We start from the raw sequence: 25,098 nt of genomic DNA, 5'->3' as shown, positions 1-25,098 counted from the left end.
AATCCCAGCACTTTGGGAGGCCGAGGCGGGTGGATCAATCATGAGGTCAGGAGTTTGAGACCAGCCTGGCCAACATGATGAAACCCCATCTCTACTAAAGATACAAAGAATTAGCCGGGCATGGTGGTGTGCGCCTATAATCTTATCTACTCAGGAGGCTGAGGCAGGAGAATTGCTTGAACCCGGGAGGTGGAGGTTGTGGTGAGCTGAGATTGCGCCATTGCACTCCAGCCTGGGTGATGGGGTGAGACTCCATCTCAAAATAGTAAAAAAATATATATTGTCTTCAAACCTACAAAAAGATCTTCAGATAAGGTAATAACATAATAAGAGAAAGACAAACTGTGTTGAAGTAGTACTTTTAACTTTATCAGATTGGCAAAAATTCTACTGTGTGAATTTAGACGTTGTTCGACATTGTTGACCACTTGTGGAAACATCAGCACTGTAGTACAGAGTGGCATAACCCTTATGAGGGCCAGTTCAGTCTGTTTTCCTCTATCAAGATTACAAATATACTTTGACCCAGCAGTCTGGCTCTGGCCATTTTTCCTGGAGATGCATCTGAATGTGTATGCAATGACGTATAGAGTAGGTGTTTCATTAGACTATTGTTTGTAATAGAAAAGACTGGAAGCAATTCAAGTACCCATTGGCGAAAGACTGGTAAAATAAACTATGATCCACCTTTACAGTGGAATATTGTGCAGCATTTTAAAGAGAGCATGGAAACTCTTCATACACTTACAGGGGAAGATCTCCAAGATACGATATTAAAAAAAAAAAAAAAAAAAAACAAGGTATAGAACCATATATAATATATTCTTTGATGTAGAAAGGAGACAAAATAGGAGTCTATAGTCATATCTGCCTGATCAATGAAGAAACACTGAAAGGATAAACAAAAGGAGCTCGATAAAGGTGGTTACTTTAGTGGGTGGGAGGGGTGGGGGGTTGCGTGCATAAGGATGTGGTCAGCAGGAAGAGGTGGGGGCAATGCTCTCCATTGTGTACTCCATTGCATTATTTTTATATTTGAAGCCTGTAAAGTATTACCTGTTCAAAACAAAAAATAAGTTACATGTCTTTACAGTTGTATTTCAGTGCCAGTTCAACGTATGTCCAAGGGCCAGAAATACCTTCCCAGAGCTTTGTCATTTCTTGGTGGTACTGTTGAGCACAGCCTCCTAAGTGGGTCTTCTATTAGCTGTAGTGGTTTATCTACAGCTGTGCTGTCCATTGTGGTAGTCACTGGCCACATCTGGCTTTTGAGCACTTGAAATGTGGCTAGTCTAAATTGAGATGTGTCATACATGTGCCTGATTGAGAAGACTTAGTTAGTATAAAAGAATGTAAGCTATCTCATTTATAATTTAAACAATCTTGATTACATGTTGAATGATAGTAGCTTGGGTTTGAGGGGTTAAAGCATATTATTAAATTAATTTCCCTTGTCTTTTCTTACCTTAAATGTAGCTGCTAGAAAATTCAAAATTACATATGTGGCTTGGCCCTGTGGTTGGCATTTAACTTCTTTTGTGCAGCCCTGATGTAGGCTCCTGTCCACAGTCAGCATGTCTGCCAGAATTACATGAAAACAACAACAGAACCTAGATGTGTCATTTCACCGCTTTAAAACCTCTTGCCTCCTACATGCCTGTAGAGACCCTTTATAAATAGTGTCTGAGATCCTTTCTTCCCCCATGCCTCACTTCCCTGCACATACAAACACTGCTTCTCTTTACTCCCTGAACTGCAGGCTACTTCATAAATTTGAGTCTCTGAACACACTGTTCTTTCTGTTTAGAATGTTCTTTCACTTCCATTTTGTTGCCTGGAAAATTCGTACTCATCCTGTAAGCACCGTTCATGTGGCCCCTTTTTTGATGAAGCGTCCCTATTTGCCCATCCTGTTTTCTTACAGCATCTGGTAGACCTCTGTGTTCTCACACTCATCCTCAGTACCATGGTTGTCCTTTGAAAGGTATTGTCTCCCTCACCAGACTGTGAGCTCCTCAAGGGCAAAGCCCATGCCATGTTTCTTTTTGTATTCTCAGACCTGAAACTGGCAATAAATAAACCCTAAAAGTAAAAAAAACCCTAAAAAGAAGTTGGTTGTATTTGGTTGAGAGTACACCATGCCCAGTTTGCCTTGCTGATGCTTCTGTTTGTCTGATCTATATGTTGAGGAAAGCAGGCTCCAACCTGTCAGTCTTCCTTGATTAAGAATAGGTCTCTTTGGAATGCTCTAGCTTTGAACAGGCCAGCCTCCCTACAAGCAGAAGATTACAAACTGCAGAGATGTCAATAGCACCAAACCCGCAGTGAGTTCTAGTTTTCGGGGCTGTGTTGAGACTGTAAGATGGAATTATCTGTGTTCTGTTCAGAGAGCAGAACTCTCCAGGCTGGCAAGGTGCCTGTGTTTGCAGAAGGTAAAGGTAGCAGGTGGCTGCCAGAAGGTGAAAGCATCGGTGGAGCCTGTCCAGCTCCAGGGAGGCAGTGAGCTAGAATAATGAAGTTCCCCACAGTCTGATCTGTGGGAACCTACTTCAGTTACCATCTATGTGGAAAGTTGTTCTTGCTTCTTAATATTCCCCTTGTCCTTCTCTTCTGTTGCGTTAAGCTTTTGTTCCAAAGAGAAATGAAGAATAATAAACAATATCCAAGATACGTGGAGCAAAGATTTTTGGAAGGAAAAATTGGAATTTTGCAAGAAACTTCTCTCCTTAGCGAAGTAGACTGAAAGGACCTGTGTTTGCCCCAAGATTTTAGAAGCATTATTACCAGTGTTCAGCATCTATTTATTTCTTATCTAGAGATCCAGCTCCTTTCATCAGGCAAAGCTTCCTGTGCAGCTCTAATAATCAGCTGAATGAGGAGCCCTTTCTTTAGCAAAATTTTGAGAGCTAGTAGTGTAGTAGAAAGGGCAGTGTCTTCCATGGCTAGAAAAACCAATCTGAACCTAGGACTATCACTACCTAGTAGTGTGGACTTAGCAAGTTACTTCCCGTCTCTCAGCCTCATTATTTAGTAAAATGAGGCTATAAACACCTCCTGGGTTATAGGCATTACAAGAGGTGAATGAATGCAGGGCCTAGCCCTGTGCCTGGTCTATAGTAGGTTCTGGTAAATAGGAGTTATAGCTCCACTATGAATATAGATTTTCTTTTGTAGCTGTCTGGTGTTGAATCACCAGGTGTGCATGCCCAAGGCCAGAGAGGAGCATGTCCTTTCCTAACGGCCAGACTGCAGTGAGTACTCCTCAGCAGCAGTGTTACTAACCGTTCTTCAGAGCCTCACCACCGGCCCAGGGAGAGAGGACAGGAGCAGCTGGGTAAAGGAGTCAGGACACGTGGGTTGGAGAACTGGCTTTGCCATTAGTTAGTCCCATGAGGATTCACTCTGCCTCCTTGGTCCTGTTTGTAAAATGAGGCTGGTGATTATTTCCATCTCTAAAAATGCTATAGTCTGTCACCATAAAGCAACAGAAGTGGGCCCCCAGTGGTTACACTGCTTTGTTTTTAGAAACTGATTCCCTAGGCCAGACTCTTTGAGAATGAACCTGGACATTACGCAACAAGGCTGTGTCATCTCCGAACGCCCTGAACTGGAGGCGGGTTCCCACTTTGAGATTGTGTCCAGAGGCCCAAGTTGTCTTTTGGGGCCCCATTCCCCTCATTCTGCTTTCACATTCTCTTGAGCTCAACCTGGCTCAATTTCTCCCTAGAGAGGCTCACACTTTTTTTTTTCTGGGGTTGAGATCTGATCCTTGTCATTCTTTTAACAAGAGATACAGAATAATCGTTTTTAAGAGGAAGATTATCAGCAGGCTGTTTTTAGAAGTGGAGTTTTTGTGCTTGATACAAATGTTTATGAATGTTTGCTTTCTCTTAAGCACTTGAGGTCTGTATAGCCAGCCTTCTCTGCCTTGTTTGCTCCCCTACCTCCCCTGCCTCCCATCTTACTTGACTGCTAGCCTGGGGCAGGCCTGCCATGCATTCTAGTTTGAGGTAGATGAACACAATACTTTGTATGCCTTATGACCAGATAATTCCAGCTGGCAGTAATCAACATTTGGGGCTAATTATCATTATAAGGTAATTTTATTGCTGCCCATAATTGATCTTTTCTTAAAACAATTGTAGCATTTCTTTTGTCACATAATTTAAAATTTTTTTAAAAAATGCTTTTGACAATAAACTTTTGAAAACAGATTTCCTACACTCAGTTCTTTTTTAAACCAACTTTACAAACTTTAAGTGTGCCTTTATTAATGTGGTGATTTGTCTGCTTTGTAATATTGCATATTCAAAATAAAAAGAACATGGAAGCAGTTCCTTGCTGAAGTGGATGTTAGAAAATCAGCATCTGGTTTGAGTAATGAGTCTTCTGGTGCAAATTTGGCTTCAGCGAGTGGAGCTAATGAAGCTGGCCTCTATTGTTAGGTCAGTGACTTCCCCTCCACTAACTTTTGGTTTCTTTCGGAGAAAGAATTTGGAGGCCAGTAAGGTTTCTTCAGAAAGTTCTTTCCTAGTAGTACTTGTTTTAAGTTACTCTGGGACAGCCACATATCTGTCACCAGCAGGGGAGAGGTGAAGACACCTCATGATCATAAAATCATAGGTTTGGGACATTTCAAGTATCCTTCGCCACCAGTCAAGCTCTGGAAACGAGCAAAGTGAAAAAAAAAAAACAGCTCTAGAGTTGGAATGATTGAAAATTAGATGTTAGTATAGCACCGTAATACCCCACAATTCTGGGTCAGGTGTATAGACAGCTGTCCCAAGTCTTGTTTCTACCTCGAACTCAGATGCTTGCAGAAATATAGTTGTACCTGGGAAATGATAATACTGCCTGCAGGGCACAGAGCCACCCCACTTCTCGTGCTGATAACACACATGCATGTGCACATGCGTGCGTGCTGCGTACACACACACACCCCCAGGAAGTCTCCTGGAAGTAAATAAACTGTTTTTGTTACTAAATTTTCTGATCCATGGGTACCTATGCTAATAACAAGTAACAGTACCCTCTAATACTTACAGAGCACTTTCATATTTGTCATCATAAAGTGATTTGGCTTTCAGAAAACCACTTTAAGATGAATAGGGTAGATTTTATTATCCCCTTTTACTGAGGAACTTCTTCAAAGAAGCATTGTGACTTATTCAAGACATAGCTGTCATGTGATAGAAAGCAATGATATTTTATAAAGGCCTAGTTTTCTATTTTACCATAAAATCAAAGGGAAATGCTTTATTGCATGTTATTCCTCAATAAAAAGCTCACCAAATGAATGAATAAACAAAGAAACATGAATAAAAATGTAACAAAACTCTAAAGAGAAATGTGGGATTCCCTCTCTGGGGTCCCCTTCCACTCAGTGCGGAAGCTGCTTTCCTCTCCAGGATTTCATGTTTGGGTCCCCTTCCACAATCTTCGTGGAAGCTTTCTCTCTCTCATCTTTTTCTCTCTCCTTTTTCTTTTTCTCTGCCTAAATAAATCACTTTTCTGGAAAAAACAAAAAAAGAGAAATGTCTCCAGTGGTCAGAAAGTAGAAACATGGAAGCAAATGAATATTTTCTGTTTGTTACTTCTGTGCCTGTAACCAGATTTGGCAAGGTTGCAGAAAAGCCTGTGGTAGATTTGCAAGAAATATTTATTGAACTTAACTGGATTAGCATTACTTTGCTAAGTAGGAAAACAACAGACTATCTCTTTATCTATGAATACTTTGATACTCAGGTTGTATCAAGCATAAAATAGGCCAGATTGACTATGAATTCCTTATTTTTCTTCAGCTAGATCTAGTTGTCTCCTGTAGCAGAGTCCTCAGGAAACTCTAAGCCAGAAAATCAGGGTCATCTGTCCATCTTTTTGACCAGATTGCAAGCCTTTTCCCACGCCTCATTTTTTTAATTTTAAATTTATTACCAGTGGTAGTCTTTACTGCTATCTTCACAAGAATAAGAGGAGAACAAAACTTTTGGATGGAATTAGAAGTCCCTTGCAGGCAAGGCTCCTGGGTTGCTAGCGTGATTTTAAGTGACTGGGGTATCATGCTACCCTGTGGCCAGCCATGTGGGCACATCACCACTTCGTAATCTTCAGGATACTGGGGCAGAAAGCCCCATCCCCTTCGCATCTTGGTAACTGAACTCTTACATCTTAGCTGAGAATCCTGGAATTTTTGCTTTTTTTTTTTTTTTAACTTTCTTTTGAGATGAAGTCTCACTCTGTCACCCAGGCTGGAATGCAATGGTGTGATCTTGGCTCACTACAACCTCTGCCTTCTGGGTTCAAGCAATTCTCCTGCCTCAGCCTCCCAAGTAGCTGAGATTACAGGCCCACACCACCACACCCAGCTAATTTTTGTATTTTTATTAGAAGTGGGGTTTCACCATGTTCTAGCCAGGCTGGTCTTGAGCTTCTGACAACAGGTGATCTGCCCACCTCAGCCTCCCAAAGTGCTGGGATTACAAGTGTGAGCTACCACACCCAGCCTGAACTTTCTAATTATAATTATTTTCAGTTGATTCTTTTCCGCTTGCCCAGGCTTCTTTTAAGATTTTAACTCTTCAGGAGCCAAATGAATGTTTTCCTTTTTCTTGATTAATGTGTGTGATGTGCAAGTGTTCCTTAAAAAATATCTAGTGTTTTTTTTGTAACCTTTACAGCTTCATTCTGAGTTCTTTTCTGACAACTTCTCGTTAGATACTACAACTTCTCCTTAGATGCTACTACCCTTTTAAATTCACTTAGGCCGTTTAGTTCTCAAATGCCCGTCTGTTTTAGCTTGGCTGATTCTTCACTTGTTGGCCCCGTTCGGCCTCAGGAGATGAGGCAAGGTGAGGCCCTCCATAATTCCGGTTTCTCAAGGTTAATACTGAACAGGGGTTGGCAGAGTGGGGGATGGAAGGACATTTATTTAGCAGCCTGTTGATAGAGTGAGTCCCAGTTCAGCTGTTCACTAGCTGTATTATCTAGGACAAGTAAGTTAATTTGTACAAACCTTAGTTTCCTTGTGTGTAAAATGAGTTAAATAATAGCCATTTCCCAGTGTTGAGGTGGATTGAGATGGTACAATTGGAAGTACTTTATGGTATTCAATGCTATTGTTATTGCAGATGCTCTTTCATGGGCAGGTGGTTGATATACCTTGAGAGAGCGTTTCTAGGTTATCAGATGAAATATGTAGGCATGGTGGCCTATCAGTTGCTTGAATAAGGAAAAGATAGGCTATTTTTTAAATTTAAATTTTATTTTTCCCCTCTTTATTGAGGTATCACAAATAAGTAAATATATTTACCTTATAAAATGTGATATTTTGATATATGTACACATTGTGGAATGATTAACACAAACCAGCTAATTAACCGACCCATCTCCTCGTTATCTTTGTGTGTGTGTGGTGAGAACATTTAAGATCAACCCTCTCAACAGCTTTCAAGTGTATAAAACAGAATTAACTATAGTAACTGTGCCTATAAATTACATCCCCAGAATTATTCATCTTATAACTGAAAGTTTATTTCCTTTAGCTGATGGCTTCCTATTCCTCCTCCAGCCACCCGCCCCCAGGCTTTGGCAACCACCATTCTAATTCTACCCTCTGTTTCTGTGAATTCGACTTTCTTAGTTCCCACATGTAAGTGAAATCATACGGTATTTGTCTGTGTCTTGACTTTTTCATTTAGAGTAATACCCCCAAGGTTCATTCATATTATTATAAATGGCAAGGCTTCCTTTTTTATGGCCAAATAATTTCCATTGTGTATGAATACCACAATTTTTAAAGTCTGCTTACCCATCAAAGGACACTTAGGCTGTTTCCATGGCGTGGCTGTTGTGAATGATGCTTCAGTAAACATGGGAGTGCAGGTATCTCTTTGAGAAACTGGTTTTGTGTTCTTTGGACAAAATCAAAAGTGGGGTTGCTGGATCACACAGTAGTTCTGTTTTTAATATTTTGAGGAACCTTCATTCTGTTTTTTTTCCATAATAGCTGTACCAGTTTACATTCCCACCAACAGTGCACAAGGGTTTCATTTTCTCCACAGAGGACAGGCACTCCTTGATCCAGCTGCCTCATGGGATGATCAGATCCACGAGAAACTGAGCAAGTGGACGTTAGAAGAGCAGAGAGAACTGTCAGGGAAGAGTAAAGACAACACGCGTTGTTTTGATTATAGAAAGATGAGCTTGGAAACCAACGGCATGGACCAGCCTGCCACCAAAATGTAATAAAAGGAGCATCATGCTGAGGCTCCTCATTAGAAACTAGGATGCTAATGAACTTGGACTGAATGAATTTGGCATTGCTGGAAAGGGAAGCGTGATGATAGGTTGGAAGGTTAATCCAATCAGGGCATTAACTAGGCCTGGATATGACTGTCCCGACTAGGAAAAAGTAATGCCAAGTCCAGTGCCTGGCAGAGCAAAGGTTAAGTAAATACTTGTTGAATGAATCAGTGGGTACAGTAAAGACAGTGCAGAGAACCAGTTGCACTGTTGAGGTTGTATTCTCACACTGCCCTCTGGAAAAGCCTGTCCTCTGAAGAAGAGAGTTACTGCATTCCACCCCCCCAGGTCAGTGAGCCTCTGTGACCTGGGAAGCTCATTCTTTTAGCCCTGGTGGAGCACAAGCCTTCTGAGCTCAGGGAAGTGAGGTGTGCCTAGGCGTGATGCTGGATCTAAGCCTTTATGCTTATGTCTCTGTTTTCATGTGTAGGCCACCATTTGTTTTAGTTTAATAAATCATCCCTGTGAAAATGCTTTAGGTCCATCGTAGGATCTGTAAAGTGGAACCCATTTGCGTTCTCTGACAGTAAATTACATTAGGGTTGTGTCTAATGGGAATGGTGTCTCTGTTTATTTCCTTTGAGCAATTATAGAATGGCATTTTGTTCTGATAATGTTGTAACCTGTCAGGTCATCATGTCCTCCTTTTGTGTATGTGCCTTGGGTTGATTGTGTTTCACTTCATTTTGCCTTGTTTCTATTGGTCTGCCATGGCTGCCTCTGGCTTAGACAGCTACAGTGTAATTTTGGGCTTAAGAAGCCAATGGAGACACTAGATCCCTATATTACTGGCTGTTTCATGCTGTACATCATGAAACACATCTCCAGTTTAGGTTTCATCAGTTTGGAGGGAGAAGCACAGTGAATACAGGAACCAAGAACATTCTCAGCCCCACCAAAGCACTTTACCCTAGGCAGCCTGATACCAAAGTGGACACTGTACCTGGGTGTATTCTCCACAGGTGACTTGCCTCAGCCACTGTATGCTCTAATGTTGCTGTAGGAGGTCATGGTTTTTGAAATACACGAAAGTACTTTGAGAGACTGGTTAAAAAATTCTGCCCATGTTGAGAAATGCGTCAAGATACTACACTCACTAAGTGCTGGAAACGTACTCTAGTGCGATGTTTATGGGTTCGTTGCTGTTTGAGGGACAAATATAAAGCACACCTGTAAAACTGGGAGAATTAGGTGGCAGATTAATTCAATGTTGGCAGCTTGAGTTGTCAAAGTTTAGATGCTTCTGCTGCAATTATCAACTTGTAGTCACTTTGTTCCCTCACACAATACGGAAATAACTGAGGTATAATTTAAATAATTTTCCTGAACTCAAAATCCATCAGGAACTAAGGCAGTCCTGTAACTCTCAGATTTCTCCAGTTCCAGCCTCGTGCTAGCCCACTAGACCATGGCGCCTGCGTGGAAGATGAAAGTGTAAATGTCTGAACCTGTGTTTCCTAAATCAGTGGAGTGCTGTGTCTCTTGCTTATATGTAGAGTATAGGATTTCATATTAGTGTGCATGGTGCTCACAGCTGAAAGGAGTATTTATATGCAGCCTTCAGAGGTATGCTTGGTATGAAAACCATAAGTGATTTGCCTCGCTGGTTTGTTTAAAATTCTCAAGCATATTGCTGTCCTAACATAGCTTTTATTCACTGCATCTTCTTTACAGTGGAGGGAAATGACCATGTGGTGAATAAAAATAGACTGGACTTGATTCTCATCGCAAGAAAGGCCTCCGATGTTTATGTTAGAGGTGATCCTGTGTTTCTTCTGCTTGGCAGAAGGCTTGGATGTATAATGAGGTATTAACATGTGTCAGATCTTGTGTCTCCCCCGAACTTGGTGTTGTCTTGTAACACTTGAGTTCTATTTATTGAAATGATGACATGCGGTAATCAGGGCATTGCTGCTCGGCAAGCCAGGTGCACATCTTCGTCAGAGGTTGTTGGGAGAGTGGCTATTGGAACATTAACTCCAGATTTCCTGACTTTTGTGTGATGAGATTATCAAACCCAATGTGGAGTTAAACCAATATCAAAAGCAAGTGAAAAGAAAAACCATTGCTCTCCGAAAGGAAAAATGCCACATCAGCAATACTAGGGGATTTATTTGTAATCCTTTGGTCTGATATGGATTCACTTACTTTCTCTAGTTTGACTATGATAAATAAAACATTTTAAATGCTGAAGTAAACTGTGAGACGGCATTCACAGTGAATATTGTTCATGTTACCTACTGAAAACTTCCACATATGCTTGAATTGGATCCCAGCAGAACCCATCATGGCTTGCCAGTGTGTCATCCTTAAAACTGTTTCCCATGACATCTCGTTTTTCTTGGGAATATGTTGTTATCCCTGGAAGAGAGTACAAATGCAAAATAGCTTTTTGCTTGTTTGGTTTACTTTTAATGAAGAAAGAAGCCAGAGTTGATGAGGATGAGCTGCTGTGTGCTCATCGAGTCACTTACTTACGTAAAGTGAAAAATGAAAGCTTTTCTATAGCTGCTTTGTAATTCTTTCTGGTACACTCTTCCTCTTGCTTCTGGGGTAACACAGTCTCAATATAATGATGTGACAGGGGTAAGTCAAGCTTGGTATGTTGCTGACAGGCAAAATCTTACAATTAAGCTGATTAAGTCTTAAATTGGTCAATTTCCAACTTTGATATTAGAGTATTTAGCAGGATATAATTTTATAAGTTGCTGCTTTCTAGAGGAGCCTTAGGGTGTGACGAAGGAAATCCTTTTGTCAAACTAAAAGGTGAACTCGATACAACTGCCTTCCTGTCAACTCTGCGCATTCCTGAAATAGGGCAGGCATTGCTGCTGGGCTCAGGTGTCCCAAGGTACAGCTTTATCCATTCGAAAACCCTTATGTGTTCAGCTAAATTAGATTAATTTCCTTCCTCACCAGGATTCACAATGCTTTGCAGTTTATCTGCGGTAACTAAATACTAGTTTTGTAAGTAAAAGGTACTGTTACTGACCTCAAAAGGGCCATGGTTCTTTTGAACTTACAGAGAGGAGTTCCCAACAACCATTTCTAACCAAGATGGAATCTGGGTTAGCAAAACTGTTTTTAAGTAGAGTTTTCTACTGGCTAAGAGACTTTTGCATTTAAAGGGGAGTTCTTGTTTGTTTTTTTAACTCTATCATTTCTGTTTGGTGTCTCTAAAAAATACCTGGGCATGTCATAACCCAACGTGCAGTTTTCTGTACCTCCTCGAGTTACTGGCATATTTTAAATACTCTTGGTTTAAAGATGAAGATCTTTAAGCTAAACCCAAGCTGTTGTCTATTGAGAGGTCACACAGAAATCCACCTCGGGTGAAACATGGTTGTATCATCAGGACTAAGCAAAAGTCAAGGGCAGAGTCCTCTACCCTGAGCAGCCTTAGGTTAAGTGGTATAATATTTCTGATGCACAGTAAAGAAAGAATGGGCACTGTTTGCACTCTTCGGTGATCACACTTAATCTTTTAATCGCCCCTTATCCTTCCCCATGGGAAGACAAAAGTGGGAAGATTCAAATAATTATTTATAGGTTAGACCATTCATTGAATGGTCTGTGAACCTAACACTTTCCAGAATCCTAGTGTTCTAAAAATCCTGTTACCAACCTTGGTACTGAAATAAATAAAGTAAGAGAGAGGTGGGGAATCACAGGTCAAGCATGACTAATTAAGGCCACATCTGGCAGGACTGGGACACATCTTCAACAGTGATAATAGTAACACTATCCACTTGTTTATCTAAGTGACAAATTATGGAGTAGTTACATTCACATTCCTTTTTTTGTGGGTTTCTTACATAACTCAGACAGGTAAGAGCAGGCCATTAAATCCTATTTATTTATTCAGGAAATATTTATTGAGTGCCTAGTATTTGCCAGGCCCTGTCCTAGGTACAAAGGATATAATTGGGAACAAAACCATAAAGAAATCCTGTTTTTGTGGAATTTATGTGTTAGCTGCAGGGAGGCCACCACAAATAAATGAAGTAAGTGAAACAAAAGTTATGTTGGGAAATGAAACTGCCATGGAGAAAAGTAAGATAAAGTGGAGAGGGGGAGCATGGTGTTGTCACAGTACTACCTAGGGTGGCCTGGGAGTCGCCCCAGGGAGAAGACATTTGAGTAATGACCTGCAGGAAGTGGGAAGGTGGCCAACCGGGAGAGCAGCACTCCAAGAAGAGGGAGCAGCTCAGCTTGGGGGCCTGAGGTGGGAGGCTGCCCGGTGTGCTGGAGGAACCGCAGGGAGGCCAGTGGGGCTGGAGTGAGTGAGAAAGAGCAGGGGGAGACAGCGTGGCAGTGGGCACCCACGTAGGCCTGTGCAGGGCTTGAGGCATTTGCTCTCTGGGAGATGGGGAGCCACTGGGGCCTTGAGAAGAGGATGACAGGATGGACGAATGGGTACTTTAATAGTGTAACTCTAGCTGCCGTATCTTGAATAGACTGGAGGGGACAAGAGTGGAAGCAGGGGGACTGATGAAGAGGGCATTGCAATGGTCCAGTAACAAGATGATGGTCCCGGACTAGGTGGTAGTTGTGAAGGTGGTGGGAAGTGGTAGAGTTCTGGGTAAATTTTAGAGGTAAGGGCAACAGGTTTGGTTTGGGTATGAGAGAAAGGAAGAAGCCAAGGATGACTCCAGAGTGTTTGACCCGAACGACTGGAAGGATTTGGTCGGCATTCGCTGGGATGGCTGGAGGAAGTTTGGAGGAAGATGGAAATCAGGATCTCTGCTTTGGCCAGGTTAAGTTTAAGATGTCTATTAGATGCTAAATGATCATTTTCAGTGGGCAATTTAAAAAATTATTCTAGAGATGGATCTCACTCTGCTTCCCAGGCTGGAATGCAGTAGCTTCTCAGAGCTATGATCATAGTGCACTATAGCCTCAAACCCCTGCCTCCAGCCGTCCTCCCACCACAGCCACCTAAGTAGCTGGGACTATAGGTACATACCACCATGCCCAGCATCCAGTGGGCAGTTTTTGGTGTTCGCGTCTGGAGTTCAGAAGAGAGGTCAGGACTCAAGGGAATGGTGAGCATTAAAATAATAGACTGGATGAAATCCAGGGTGCAGTAAAGACCAAGAAGGAGGAACCACCGAGGTGGGAGGAAAAGCCAGTAGAGAGTGACCTGGAAGCCAAGAGAGTGTTCCAAGGAGAGGGGCCTGGTCATCTCTAGCAAGTGTTGCCTCTGGGGCAAAAATGGTTACATCAGTCGATCATAAGCTGAGGCCCAAGGTAAATGACTCACCAAGGGCCGTGGCTGGGGAATAGCTGGGTTAGGGCCCAAGGTCAAGTTCACTTTCTCTCTGCCATGAGAGTCCTCTGGCTGTTCCTGACCTTTGATTGCTGTTTTATGTCATCATGTGCTTTTGCGTTGGAGGTGGCATTGTAAATGTTTGTACTAGTTCTGATATTTTAGCAGCAGTATCTTATGATTTTGTTTTTTAGAATGTATGAGAATTTTGATTTCTCATATTTTTGTATAACTACGGAATGTATGTATGTTCACTATAGATAAGTTAGGAAAGCAGATAAGCAAAAGGAAAGCTAAGCTGTTGATTGTAGTTAAACCACTCAGAACAACCATGATTACAAATCAGTGTGTGTCCGCTCAGACTTTTCCAACCACATATGTTGACACATGTATTTTTTCAAAACATGACTTTGTGCTAAATATTATGTATCTCTCTCCCACCAACAATGTTATAAGTATACATTGTTGTATTTTTTTCTTAAATAGTGCCTAGGTATTTATGCTATGATTTGCAAGGACATGGTGATAAGAAATAGCCTAGGGATTGCTAATGGGAACAAATCCAGAAATCCGAGAGTGATATGGAAATCATTTCTATTCATTGAGCCTTGAGCATGTGCTGGGCGCTATTGCCAGGCATTTTATTCACAATATGTCCTTCAGTTCTCATAATAGTCTCGTGAGGTGTAACTGTCACCGTTTCCACTTTTGTAGCAGACGCCCTAAGAGATAGACATTTGCTTGTGGTTACCTTGAGCAAATGTTGGAACAGGGATGGATTTGGTCCATCTCTCACCTCTTTCTGTGTTTCAGATTTGAGCCCAAGCTAAGATGTCCCTCCAGCTGCCTGCCTCCGCATTGCCCCCAGTGGGGCTGGGCAGGCAGGGTGGTGACACAGGCTGGGAGGGGTTGCTGGCGCCCTGCCGCCCACCCAGGGTGGCTCTACTCCCCAGCCACGCCACTGAGACGTGTCTGATGAGGCACCATTTATTTCTCTGTGGTTCATAAGACAATGTGTAGAAAATTAGCATTTTATCCCTCTAGCTGTATTCTGTTAAAAATGCATCTAAATGCATCCCATGTCATATTGATCCCCTTTGTGCTAAGAAAAAAAATGGCATTTCCCTCAAGCAGTTAAATATGTAATATGTATTTGTTTTCTACAGATTCTCCAATACACCAAGCACACACTTAAGATGGGCTTAAACTTTATTTATTTTTGTTTATTTATTTTGAAACGGAGGCTTGCTCTATCACCCAGACCGGAGTGCAGTGGCAGGATCACAGCTCACTGCAGCCTCAAACCTCCTGGGCTCAAGCAGTCCTCCCTCTGCAGCCTCCTGAGTAGCTGGGACTATAGGCATGCATTACCATGCCCAGTTGTTTTTTTTTTTTTTTTTTTTTTTTTTTTTTGGTAGAAATGAGTCTCATTATGTTGTTGAAGCTGGTCTCAAACTTCTGGCCTGAAGCAATCCTCCCACCTCAGCCTCCCAAAGTGCTGGAATTACAGGCATAGCCGCCATGGCTGGCCAAAACTAAATATGTCAGAACCTTCTGTGATTCCCTTTCAGCCCTTCTTGAGCACCCTAGTCTTGTTAGTCTTGCAGTAGAATCAATATAATGTGTAACATAATATATGTAATAAATAGTACATAACACATAGTATAACTGTGTGTCTGTGACAGAGGTGTGTTTAATATGTGGTATACAGCAAGAGTTAAAATGTTGAAAAGCTGTAGTGGGGAAAAAATCAGATTGTGTTTGAAGTCACAGTTGTGGTGTTATTTACAAAATTAATGTGGCATAATGAGGATAAAAAAGGGTTCCTCCTGTATTTCCAGTGCCTCTGTTGGTATCTGGAATGTTGAAGGAATGCTTATGTTACTAAGTCACTAAACATGTCCCAAAGCAGTTCTGAAAGTGTCAACTTCATACAACAAATCACTAGGATGTTTTTATCTTTTCAGGTGCTTAGATGACATAACCTGTAAATAATTGCTATCACCAGCTTATTGTTAGATGGAGAGTTTAACCTTTATCCAGAGTGGATGAGTGCTGCTTAAAGTTTTGCTTTGTTTTTTCCAGTTTTTAGCCCAACACAAAATACAGTGTTGATGCACGGACACCTCTAACCTGCTTCTTGGTGCTCCCATGACCACAGACTTGGTCCAGCTATTCTCTGCATTCTTCTTTTCCAGACACACATTTGCTGCTCAGAATTTTGGCAGATTTTTAAAGCAATGCATATGGATGGTGATCTTGTAATTCTGTTTTCTTTTCCTTTCTTAAACTCCTTTAAGTTTGGGTCTAGAGTGATCAGTGTGTGAAAGCACTTCTGTGATGGGTTAAGTGAAACTGAGCCATTTTGTAGGATACTCATCATGGTGCTCATAGAGACTTAACATACAGGACCATAAATTAAACTTGCAGAATCACCCTAGCATTGGGAAGTTGTCTGAGAGGTAACTTCCATCCATCTGAAAGTACCTCTTCCTGCTGGTAAGTGGGGACCTCCTCATTTAATAAGGATTTTATCTTGTTATTATATATACATATGTTCTACCTGAACAATCAATAGTCTGAAAAATAAAACTTTTTTGATTTGGATTTGGAGTGGTTTACTTTATACAAGTTTTAGGCAAGCTTAGAGAGATGCTAATCTAAAACCCAGAGTTCGTGTAAGGATTGTGGTTTATAAAAATGCTCTTATGTGTTAGTTTAGAAATTGAGGTTTATAGTTTATTTTGAACTTGATTTATGGACAGAAGTATTACTCTCATGTATTAAGGTTGATGGGTTTCTCTCCCACCCTCTCTTCAGAACTTTCCTCTTTGTCCTTTCTAATAAATTTGGGAATGTGGAACACACTGTCCATGATTCTTCCTTCCAGCATTAGATTTACACTAATTAACAGAAGAAAGCAAGCATCTTTCAAAAACTTGACTTTAAGTACTTGGATATGTATAATCAGAACCATTAAAAAGAACACAATGTTTAGTGCATCTCTCTTCTCTTAGCGAGCACAGGAACATCTCTTGGCCGCTCCCTGTGTTGAGGCAGGCCAAGTAGAGCTCCAAGTCCTGAAATCTTGGAGACTAAAAGACTGTATCTTTTTGTAGAAAAGTAAGGACCCCTTTTTGTTCATTAGTTCTGTTTTTGTCGCTGGTTAGCCTTTAAAAATATGTTTAAAAGGTTGGGCATGGTAGCTCACGCCTGTAATCCCAGCACTTTGGGAGGCCAAGGCGGGTGGATCACCTGAGGTTGGGAGTTCGAGAGCAGCCTGATCAACATGGAGAAACCCCATCTCTACCAAAAATACAAAATTAGCCGGGCATGGTGGTGCATGCCTATAATCCCAGCTACTCAGGAGGCTGAGGCAGGAGAATCACTTGAACCCAGGAGGATGAGGTTGCAGTGAGCTGAGATTGCACCATTACACTCCAGCCTGGGCAACAAGAACAAAACTCCATCTCAAAACAAAATGTTGAAAAGCTGTTCCATCTTGCATACTCCCTCTCCCCCACGTTGGTGAGATTCCAAAGTTTGGAATTTTTAACTTTTCTAAGCTGGAATTTATTAGCTATAAAAAAAAAATTGCTTTTTAGTCTTGCTGGAAGTTGTGAATAGACAGTGAAAATTTCGTTGAAATTTTTTTTGGTCGGCCTGAATACACATTTAAGAAATAAGTCCCAAATGCTAAAGAGCATTGGAATTTGGGATGGAGATATGGCTGAGTGTAGTCATCAGAGACAGGATACTGGGCATTTGGACAAAGTACACTATCCTCTTTGAGAAGAAGAGGAAGGTTTCCATTCCATACTGCAAATAATCCCCACATTATTCTAGGTCATGTTGGCTAATATGTCAGCAATAACAGAAAGTCCCAAGAAAGTGGTGCTGACTAGGACTCAGTCCTAGTCCTGACTTTGCCCTGTTGCTTAGTAGGAAAAGGTAGAGTAGCTCATAGAAGCCTATCATGGCCCTAGAGAGAGGACATTGAATTCAGAACATTTTGCTTTGTTTTACGAATAATTCCAGAGTAGGAGTGGGGCATGATTAGTGGACTTTCCTTTATGGACTTTCTTATTGCACTGGAGCATGGTCATATTTCTATCCTTGGAGTGTTTTCCTGATGGTTGGATGAAATGTTGTGCATGACATGCTTAGCACAGGGCCCCACACGTTGTCAGTACACAGTGTTCGTGGTTACCATTACCACCGTCACTACTAATCATCTGTTACCATCAAATGCTGAATTGTGAGTCTAGCATTGATTTATCCTCAGTGGGACACATTGTGAGGCATCCCAGAGTTCAAAAGAACTAGAATCTAGTTGCACTTTAGATAAAGGAGCCTCTGAAATAAAAAGTGAATACTGTTCCATTCTGAACCAGAATCGACATCCTACCGGGGAGATTATGACTGAGTGGCGTTCGTTTAGTGATGCCTCTTGGTGGCTGCCGTGCACCTCCTATGTGCCAGGCACTTGGCTAGGTGCTGAACACATAAAGGTGAAGAAGCCGTACCTGGTCCCTGCACTCAGAAGTGTCTGAGGTTGGGCTGCTCCAATGAGAACTGTAGACTGGTTGCTTACACACAAACATTTGTTTCCCGCTGCTCTGGAGGCTGAGGAATCTGAGATCAAGTTGGTGAGGGCCTGCTTCCTGGTTTGTGGATGGCTGTCTTCTTGCTGCATCCACGTGTGTCAGAGAGAGAGAAAGACAAAGAGAAGAAAAGCTGTCTGGTTTCTCTTCTTATGAGGGCACTAATCCCATCCAGAGACCCTCATGACCTACTCATCTCCCAAGGTTTCACTCCAAATATCATCACATTGCTGATTACAGATTCAACACAGGAATTGGGGGGCACAGATATTTCAGTCCACAGCAGCAAGCTTAAGGTTTTTGGAGTTTAGAGACAAAATGTTCCATTTTGTGTGCTTCAGTTTCATCATGTGTAAAACTTGGAATTTAATAATAATAGCTACTTTAAGGAATGGCTTTGAGAGCTTAATGAGTAGCCTGGAGCCAGGCACCCCTTTGCAGAAGTGCACGTGTTCTGGGCTTGGTTAAGCAAGTTGCAGTGTGGCTGCTGGGAGTTGTGGCATTTCTAAGATTTACCTCTTTCCTGTCTTCATCCCAATTCTACACGCAAATGACCTCCCAGACTCTAGCAGGCCTGTGGCTGCCACCTTTCATTTTAGCTCCCTGAATCTTCCCCTTCATGCAGCTACCTGAAATCCCACCTCCTCCCAGAGGCCTTGCTGTCTAATTAGCAGACAGCTGTGATTTCTTCTTGTCCCACCCTTTATACATCCAGCTCCTAGAACTCTCCCATTTCTTGCTTAGGGACACAATGTAAGTACATTCACTTAAGTTAATGTACCTGCATTGTTCTGTTGTGTCAATGTGTATGACTTCATCTATTTTAGGAAACAAGCGCTGAGGTAGGAATTTGGCTTAACTCATTTATACAGGGCTTAGTAAAAGGCTCTGTGGAATTAGAGACACCTAATAAATGCTTCAGACTTTTGAATGATGCTGTAATCATTTTAATGGAGGCTGATGTTGTGCGTGTTTAAACAAATGGCATGTTTTACAGAAACATTCTGGCAAATTAGCAGCATCTAAATTTTAAAAAGTCTGTACTTAGAAAATGAATTTTGTAAACTGTGGTAACATGCCTTTATTTATTGCTGAGCTGATTTAAGCAGAGGCCCAAGTGGTGGGAGCCAAGATTTAATTTTTTGCAATATTTGTTTTTTGAAAAGTTGGTTGGCATGGCAGGGTTTGAGTGGGAAAGGCGGGTGATTTTAAGGCGTTATTGTGAACTTAATGCATATTTTAAAGAGTTAAGAACTCTTTATATTAGGTTAGCAGATGTGATTTGGCACCGCCTCTTTCCACACATGTGCCCTTTTCATTAGGAATGTGTGCCTGATGTGGTGCAGATGGCATTTACGCCACTTGGTAATATTTTCCACAACCTGTTTTTAGTAATTAGGCTTGAATTTGCTGGTTCAAAATACAGGACGTCTTTTGGCAACTTTGTAAACGAAGGAACTTGAAATGTGGTAATTATACCAGCAGAGGGCAGTGTAAGCCAGTGTTTCATTTGCAGTCAGCCTTCGTGGCCATCCCGCGGCCTTGGCTGCGTTTCCACACCCCAGAGCCAGAATGTTCCCATTACTTTATTTGAGACATAGATGCAGTTTGAGAATTAAAAAAAAAAAAAAAAAATTAATTGCAAATGAAAAAGTTTTAAAATGGTCTTTTATTGGCCGTCTTCTATAAGAAGATAAATTGTTCAGAATAGATTTGAGCTACAGTTGTGTTTTATGAATTTTTTGAGTCATCTATCAATATGCATGAATGAGTATGTGAAAAGTGTAATTATTATGTAAATAATTTTGCTAACACATTTAAAAGGCAAAATATTTAATTTGATAGTAGGTGCTTTTCCTTGCTCAATAGTGGATAGTAAGATTTTCATTGTGTCTATAAGGGTTTCAGTTATTTTTATGACGGGGGGGAAACTCATTTCCGATTTACATGGTCCACTCAAGTGTCTGTGACCTTCAGAGCGTTAACACCAAAGGACTGCTTCGTTTTATAGCCTATTGTACTTTATAACCAACAGTGTTGCCTTTTACTCATAATTTTTTCTTCACCACAGAACTTCTCAGCAGCCCTACCCTCTGGCCATCTCATTCCCTTCATTCTTTTCTCCAACTCTAAGAGCAGACGGAGGCCCTGCCTCCCCTTCTCCCTTTACTGTGGCTCCCTTTCAGTTCTGCTTCCTCCCCTCCCTTTTAGTGTCTTCTGTCTCATGTCATCCTTGCTGTTATGCATGAAGGCCTAACCCCCAAGTTATTTGGAGATGGTGCCTTTGAAGAGATGATGAAGGTTAAATGAGGTCAGACGGGTGGGGCCTGACAAGAGCTAGTACTAGTATAAGAAGAGGAGGAGCACCAGAGCTCTGAGCTGTATGAGGACACAGCAAGAAGACCAGTCGATGAGCCAGGAAGCAAGACCTCAGCTGAACACTCCTGATGGTGCCTTGATCTGGGACTTCTGCCCTGCAGAACTGCTTCTGTTGTTCAGGCCACCCTGGCGGTGGTATTCTCTTATGGCAGCCTAAACTGGCTGATGCCCTTTTAGGATCTCATAGGGATTTGAGGTTCGGAGAAGGGGACCATGATTTCCTGTTGGAAGGCAGCAGAGGCCAGAGAATTGCTTGAGGTAGGGGCTTGATATGGTTAGGGCTTGTGTCCCCACCCAAATCACATCTTGGATTATAATCCCTATAATCCCCATGTGTCAAAGGAGAGACCAGGTGGAGGTGATTGAATCATGGGGGTGGTTTCCCCCACGCTGTTCTCATGATAGTGAGTGAGTTCTCACAAAATCTGATAGTTTTATAAGGGGCTCTTCCCCTTTTCACTTGGCACTTCTCTTTCCTCCCTGCTTGTGATGAAGATGCTTTGCTTCCTCTTTGCCATTCACCATGACCATAAGTTTCCTGAGGCCTCCCCAGTCATGCTGAAATGTGAGTCAATTAAACCTCTTTCCTTTATAAATTACCCAGTCTCGGGCAATTCTTTATAGCAGTGTGAAAATGGACTCATAGAGGGTCTGGGTAGGAGGTCCGGGAGAGTGAACAAATACATAGAATGATTGATTGTGGTGCTCTTGATGGAGAATGAAGAGATGGACTTGGGTGAAACTGAAGACTCGAGGGAACAAGATGGGATAGGTTATGTAGAGCCTTGAAAGTAGTTTGGCTTTGTTGCTGTGGGAGCTTCTCAGATTCAGAGACGGCACACCCTTGGGTACATGTGGGGATCAGGTACACCAAAGCACAGAGTAGAGACTGTGCCCCTCTCTGGGGTGCCAGTTTTTCTGGGTGGGGCTTCTTCCTTGTTGGGACTCCAGATGTAATTCTGTGTGTTTCCTCTTTGCCGCCTTACTAAGGGGGCTTTGGTAGGATGATTGAGGGCAGTGAAGGAAAGAGCATCATTAAAACACCATAAGCAGGTGCGGCTCGGCCCTTGGTCCCCTCCAGCCGCAGGGTGGGGCTGAGCTGGCAAAAATTTTTTAAAAAGTTTAAAAAATACCATAAGGAAAACATGTATAAGTAGAGGTGAAGCGGGTATTCCTGCCTGGAAGGAGAGGCTTCGGGTCTGCTTGCCCGTGTTCCTTCTGCCGGAAATTTTCAAGTGCTGGATGCCTCGTGGTTCATTCTTCCCTCATGGCATTCCTGTAAAATAGGTGGCTGCTTTTCAGCAGATGACAGTTTGGAGACAGAACTTATTAATATGTGTAGGGTCACAAACAAGCTGGCTGATGTGTCAGGACAAAAACCCAAGCCAGTCCAAGCCTCTCCAGGCCTTCCGTGCTATAGAGCGGGGAGGCAGAAGCGAGCAGCCCTGGAGAAGCAATGCTGGGGCTGGAAAGGAGACTGCTGGTTATTTGGCAAGTCAGCCCTTTGGTTTCTGTCCCACCCCCTGCCAGCTGTATAAATGTAGCCTCTGCTCTGAGTGAACATCAGGGAACTGTACTGATGGGAAGAGGGAAGAAGGGATATTGGAGAGGCAGGCGATTTGCTTTTAGATCTTCTCTTGATCAGAAAAAGAAATACAAAAATTTATATTGCCTTGGAGCTCCACTTCAGAGGGTTACATTGCTGATTTTTGCATATTACCACTTCGCATAGCCTTACTCTATTTTGAACATGTACACTTCTTCTCACCTCTGAGACATGGGGACATTTATCACTGTCCGAAATGATTTTATTTATATGTTTTCATATACTGTCTCTTGCTTTGGCCACACAAGAATCTTAAGTTCTAGTTAGGGCCAGGACCATGGTCTGCGCTGCGGTGCCTCCACGTTTATGATGTTCCTGTAACATTTGATAAAGATTTGCGAATGAATACATAGAATACTGAAGAGGGAGGGTCAAGTTGTCCTGAGCACTGAATGCATTGTTCCCGCCCTGGCTTCTGCTTGTCACACCCTTACTTTTGTGTGCAGTTGGTTCTAAAAGGCATTCTTGCTATTGGCTTGCTTGCAGGCATTGCCACAGGGGGGCGATGCAGCATTTGAAAACAAGAGACAGTGGCCAACATCTGCAGGCAGGCACCTGTCTTTTGGGCATGCCCAAAGCTCAGTGAGAAGTGAAATATCACTGTGGCACTCTCATTTCCTCCGAATGGGCAAAACAACCCAGTGAACTTGCCGCCTGAGACAGCTGGCTGTATTATGGCAATGTGAAATGGTCATATACCAGGAGACATTTTCAGCAAGTTGAAAGGAACATATGTAAGTGGTAATTGATCAAGAATTGTGTTTTTCAGATAATTAAGTTTGAAGTTATCCAATCAGTAATTTTTTTGTTTGCAACGAACAGTAGTCTGTTTTCACGCTGCTGTTAAAGATACCTGAGACTAGGTAATTTAGAAAGAAAGAGTTTTAGTGGACTCATAGTTCCATGTGGGTGGGGAGGCCTCACAATCATGTTGGAAGGCAGAAGGCACGTCTTACCTGGCAGCAGACGAGAGAATGAATCAAGTGAAAAGGGAAACCCCTTATAAAGCTTTTAGATCTTGTGAGACTTATTCACTACCAGGAGAACAGCTTGGGGGAAACCACCCCCATGATTAAGTTATCTCTCACCGGGCCCCTCCCATAACAGGTAGGAATTATGGAGCTACAATTAAGATGAGATTTGGGTGGGGACCCAGCCAAACCATATCAAACACCAAATTCATAGATGCTAATTGATGGTGGGAAGTAAGGAGTGATAAGTCATACTGAAGTATTGAAACATCAAAATTTAAAAATGCTTTTAAAAAGATCGTGCCCTTCTATGTTCTTCAAATGCACATGGCAACGAGAACTAGAACACTTTGTTAGGAACCCTTTCAGGGACATGTTTTAGGAAAGATAATTTAAGTTACATGAAATATACTGTATTGATTGTTTGTCCATGAATGGAAATTTCTAGATAAACATTTCCTTTTTTCTTTTTCTTTTTTTGTGGGGGGAAACAGGGCCTCACTCTACTGCCCACTCGGGAGTGCAGTGTGGGATTATAGCTCATAGCAGCCTCGATCTTGCCAGGCCCAGGTGCTCCTCCCATCTCAGCCTCCTGAGTAGCTGGACTATACAGGCACAAGTCACTACACCCCGCTAAATTTTGGGGCTTATTATTATTATTGTTGTTGTTATTGTATAGATCGGGTTTTACTGTGTTGCCCAGGCTGGACTCAAACTCCTGGGCTCAAGCACTCTGCCTGCCTCAGCCTCCCAAAGTGCTGGGATTTACCGCATCCAGCCAGAAGTTTCTAAAAGCAGTTCTATGAAGTAGTTTAAGCATTTTTTATTTTTTCCTTTCCTTCCCTGCTTTTAATTTTTTTATATACTTTTAAAATTGCTTACCACTTGTCTGAAAAGGCAGTATAATATCAAAACTCAGTCCAACTGTGTATTTTAACTAAATAGAAGCCAAAATAAGGAGCTGTCATTTCTAAAAATGAGATCTTTTTATTTCCTTCTTTGTCTACTTTGACATTAGTTGGTAATTTTTTAATTTTTTTTTTTTTTGCCTTTTTCCCTGAAGTGGGGTGTTAGAGTTTAGATTATTGCTGTGGAGTTAAAGAAATATAATTTGAAACTAATTAAAATTTGATAGTTTAAAGATCGACTCCTACTCATTGAGTGCCCTTTATATATGTAATTACAGTGTTTACATATATACACAAATACAACATTGTGTTTACATATATACATTAAGTCATATGAAATACCTCAAATATATCCTCAATGAGAGGAAAAAGAAAATATTGAAAAGTTTACCAAAATTTAAACCTTTTCTCACTGGAAGTTGAATGTTTCTATGTACTTGTGTAATTAAGTCATCAGCAAATTTTACGCTAAGGTAACATACTTGGACTGCCTGAAATGTTATTGCTGAGTTGATTACAGAGTTTTGACTATTGACATCCTAAGATAGGAGGTATGTCTTTTAAGTTCTATTACACAGGATTCAAGGACCCATCATCACTGAAAACAAAAGAATATTTTTCAGTTGGGCCATACACACACTGACATCTAACAGTGATATAAATATTGAAGTGTGTTTCTGAATTTTTAAAACTTCAAAATAATAAAGTTTACATTAAAAAGATTTTCCTTTGATATTTTTCTGTGTGTGTATGTATATGTATATATATATTATTTAACTTATATTGAGCTCTTCATTCAGGTCTTTGTTCACATTAGTATTAAGTTGGTTTTAAGAGCATAAAAGAAAGTAAAAGTGTATTCTCTTTTTTCCAAAAGTGGATTTAATAGGAAATACCTAATTTTAAAAATCTAAACTATTTTAAGAATGTTCTTAGTGGGAAAATTGTTATGGTAGCATATTGGGAGCAAGGGAAAATGCCTCATAAATACCTAGTTTAACAACCGTGGTTTTAAATAGTTGTGAAAAATAACATGACTGTTAGGAGGAAACATTAAATA

General features: G+C 41.4%; 1 protein-coding gene across 1 annotated transcript in view; it reads left to right on the top strand.

Moving 5' to 3' along the window:
* JAZF1 (JAZF zinc finger 1) overlaps window positions 1–25,098 on the top strand; it is a 342,724-nt gene that overhangs the window by 64,640 nt on the left and 252,986 nt on the right. The gene's annotated exons all lie outside the window — the stretch shown is intronic.

The sequence above is a fragment of the Cebus imitator genome, unplaced genomic scaffold (genome assembly GCF_001604975.1).
Source record: "Cebus imitator isolate Cc_AM_T3 unplaced genomic scaffold, Cebus_imitator-1.0 Scaffold45, whole genome shotgun sequence".
Lineage (NCBI taxonomy): Eukaryota > Metazoa > Chordata > Mammalia > Primates > Cebidae > Cebus > Cebus imitator.
The sequence above is the reverse complement of the archived record's forward strand: the minus strand, read 5'-3'. Positions and strand labels throughout refer to the sequence as shown.